Source organism: Eutrigla gurnardus (assembly GCF_963514095.1).
Source record: "Eutrigla gurnardus genome assembly, chromosome: 2".
Classification (NCBI taxonomy): domain Eukaryota; kingdom Metazoa; phylum Chordata; class Actinopteri; order Perciformes; family Triglidae; genus Eutrigla; species Eutrigla gurnardus.
In genome coordinates, this window is record NC_139916.1 from 524,529 (window position 1) to 528,305 (window position 3,777).

Consider the following 3,777-nt stretch of genomic DNA (forward strand, 5'->3'; position numbering starts at 1 on the left):
ATTCATGCAAACAACATCACAGTCTCCTAGAGCTCAACCGTGATGTTGTTTGCATGAATGAAGGTAAAATGTACATTCATGCAAACAACATCACAGTCTCCTAGAGCTCAACCACTGTGCATAGTGGCATGACTACAGTGACCCTTTCTGTGCTTAAATGCACAGTGGATGTGTTAACCACACATCTCCCAGCAATGCGCTCAACAGGCAGAAATGATGCTGGGTATGACGTGTCTGTTCCCTGCAAGCTCCAAACTTCTATTGGCTTTCCATAAAAATGTCTGTCCGGATGGGGATGAAGCCAGGAAACTTGCGCAGTAACATGTTTAAATGCAGTACCTTTTGACACAACATTAACAACTATAAACTGCTTTATAATGGCTGGTCGTAGTTCTGAGGGTCAAGGATGGGTTCATAGATCATAGATCTCGGCTGTGTTAGAAATGCCATACTAACGTCCTACTCGTACTTAATTGTGACGTAAATTTGAGTACATAGTGCGTTCACATACAATAGTATGTGAATTTGTGCACGCGAGAAATGCCCGGATGTATACTGCATTGGCAAGAATTTCTGAGTACAGCGGACCTTGCTAAATCTACTCAACTTCCCAAAATGCATTGCGGCTCGTCTGACTTCACAAGTTTTGGATAATGGCGGACGACTGCGGTGATTCTGGCGACAGCCCGACACAAACCGCGTACACATGTAAGTATACTGTAACATGACTTTTACGTTTCCAGCTGACTTTTAAATCGTATTGATAATGAACGTTACTTTATTGTTGTTGGCATTGTACGTTAACGTTACGAATCGAAGGTCCTGGCAGCCGGCTAGCCTACTGACGCTAATTTACCATAGAGGTTAGCGAGCGCAAGCGAAGCGGAAAATGTGCCGTTTTTACCGACGTTAACTAATAATATAGTGCTTATGTTAAACCGTGGTTATATATTTACTAACGGTGATTAATAACGCCGTGCACCGTTGTCCGCTAAAGGGACGGCAGACACCGGGCGACTCATTCAGTGGGGGGAAAATGAGTCGCCCGAAAAAAATGAGTGTAAACCACAAAGAAAATGTGGTTTACATGTTATAATTCTTATATCCAGGACTGCTGGAGACTCTCAGGATGTCCCAGGACTGCTGGAGACTCTCAGGATGATTGCGGTAAGAATATGTTCGGTGACTGCTAGCTAAGCTAAAATTAGCAAAGCAAGCCCAAGCTAAAAGTAGCTTAAACGCTAATAGTCCAAGCTAAAAGTAGCATAGTAGCCTTGTAAAAGAACAAGAGAGATGAACCAGTGTAACGTTAAGTTGCTTTGTTAAGTGTATGTTGGTCTTTTACAGGAAGCAGTACGCCGTCTTCACAACTCGGAGACGAATTGTAGGCGCTACGAACCGGAGTAAGGGTACGATTTAAAGAATATGCTTTCATTCTGCTGTATGAGGAAATAGATGCGTTAACAGTAGATACCGATCTTAACTGTATTCATACCACTCATTTAATTGTTTTCCAGCTGCCTGTAAGACATACTATGAAACAGTACGCAGGAGCTTCAGACACACACAGCCTGATCTCGCATCGCAGGCGGAAGCTGTGAAGACGTCAGCTCGGAGTCGTTCCAGGAGAAAGAGGGTAAGACTTATTAGATCCGTTTTTGGTCAATGTGACCAAACCTACCTAAACCTATTTTTCAGGTGCATTAATAGATGTGTTGTGTCCATGCGCAGTGCATCGCGCAGTACTGATTGTCTTTATTGATTGTTTTACAGCTGCTGGAAGCGAGACGGAGTGTGCTTGCTGGTGATGAGGCGGACCGTTGGAAGTGCGCCACCACAGACATGATGTCTGATGAGGAGGACGGCGTCGTTGGCGGGGTGTCTGGATGGATTGTGCGACCTCCATCCTCTCGTAGCCAGGAGCTCACCGAGCTCTGTGCGACTCTACAGTCGCGATTAGAGAAGACTCCCAAGTACAGGGCCACGCACCGCAGGCGGCTGTAAAATTGACCAAATTCGGACAGAATGTTGCCAGTTCATTTGTTTGTTGTGTGGGCAAATTTGTACAGTTGTGTGTTGTGTTGTCAATAAAGCTCTTTCTTTGAATACTTCCTCCTGGCAATTTTTCCTTTCCTCAATTAATTCATTCATATTTATATTTATAAATATATAAATAAATAAAAATAAATGTGTGTATGTATAAATATACATATATATATATAAACATATGTATATATATATATATATATATATATATTAGGGAGATTTTCGGGCGTTTACAGGGACGAAAATCCGACTTTTCATGCAGTGTTGGTCGCTAAGAAGGCTGTTAAGAGTGGGTCAGCTCGATCTTACGTTTCCTTCTTAGTGAAAGATCTTCTTAAGCTAAGAGCGACTCTGGGAAACACATCCTTCTTTCACAGCGTTCTTAAGAGCGCTCCTAAGAAGATCTTAGCACTTAAGAGCTTCTTAACGAATCTGGGAAACGCGGCCCTGGGAAACGCGGCCACTGTTGTTTATGGATTTTGGATTATTCAGTTCGTTAATTTGATGGCTTTTTCGTTATTTTTGAAATGTATTACTATTATGTAATCAAGTATGTCTGTGTTTTCACCTGCTTTGGGAAATTAAACCGTTAAAAGAACCACACAGTCGCTTTTTTGTGTCTTGGAGGTGCGTTCAAACGCCACAGGCTGCATTGTCGGCATGATGCCTTGACAGATTCACTTATTTACTTAAAGGAGTCATAACCTGGTTTTATACGTATCCAGCCCCCCTTGGATCGCTTTGGATCAATTCGTAAAACTTATTAGAAAAAAAAAAATAAAATTTTAATCAAACATTGAGCTTGTTCTGACCCTTTTTCGTACCGCGATTTTATCACGCGAGATTACGCGCGAGGTTTTGACTGGTCCGGATGTGCATTGTATAATATGTAATGAGGCGCGCGTTGATTCGCCGCAGGAAGGACAGAGCCGGGGGGGCTTGCCTGCATGCAGACTCCAAAACATAAACAGCCCCCTGTCATGGCGCACACACTAAATGACGAACCTTACGGAATTCAGGCATTTATGTACGAACCACCGCGCACTTTACATGTGAACAACGTTTTGACATCTTGCTGTTCTCTAATGGCGGCGCTTCGGCGATTTCAGGTAGCGGACGGGGCGGGGTTGGGTGGTGAAAGAGGGGTGGGCTTATGCAAGTAGCCTCCACGGTGACGTCACCGTAGGCGCAGAATCAAAATCTCGTGCTTTAGGAATGCACACCCTTGTGTGCTATTCCTGTTCGGAAAAAGAGCAGAAGCGAAAAAACGGCGCCACTTTCAAACTCCAGCCTTTCAGGCAAGTTTCAACTGAGGTCAAACACAGATATGCATGTTTTAACAAGAGAAATTGCGATTTCCTGGTGATGACTCCTTTAAGGACGATACGTTTTCTCGCTTTTGCTAATTTTTTATTTATTTGGGACCAGGCGTTTATTTACTTAACAGACCAGGCGTTTATTTGTTTCAACCACTTAACAGACCAGGCGTTTATTTGGGACCAGGCGTTTATTTGGACCAGGCTTTAATTCCTTCCTCTCAAAAATCCGGGATGAAAATGTCACAAACTTCTCCAGCTTCTCGGTGAATTCTCTGGCATCCTTCTGGTCAATAGTTGTTCGTCTTCTGCAAGTGAAGTTGTTGCGGCGGAGGAAACGATTTATCCAACCAGCACTCGCGGCAAACTCCTCATCTCTGCTGTCACTCACGGTGGCGTACATTTGTTTCATCAT

At 43.5% G+C, this 3,777-nt stretch overlaps 1 long non-coding RNA gene across 2 annotated transcripts; it reads left to right on the forward strand.

Moving 5' to 3' along the window:
• Nucleotides 1-648: 648 nt before the first annotated feature.
• On the forward strand, nt 649-2,081 carry LOC311023205. 2 transcript variants are annotated; one of them, XR_014598190.1, is made up of 5 exons: nt 649-708; nt 1,110-1,167; nt 1,348-1,409; nt 1,518-1,636; nt 1,774-2,081. It is a non-coding gene; the product is annotated as an uncharacterized lncRNA (long non-coding RNA). The 2 variants fall into 2 exon arrangements; XR_014598191.1 differs by having other exon boundaries at nt 1,348-1,403.
• The last annotated feature ends 1,696 nt before the right edge of the window (nt 2,082-3,777 follow it).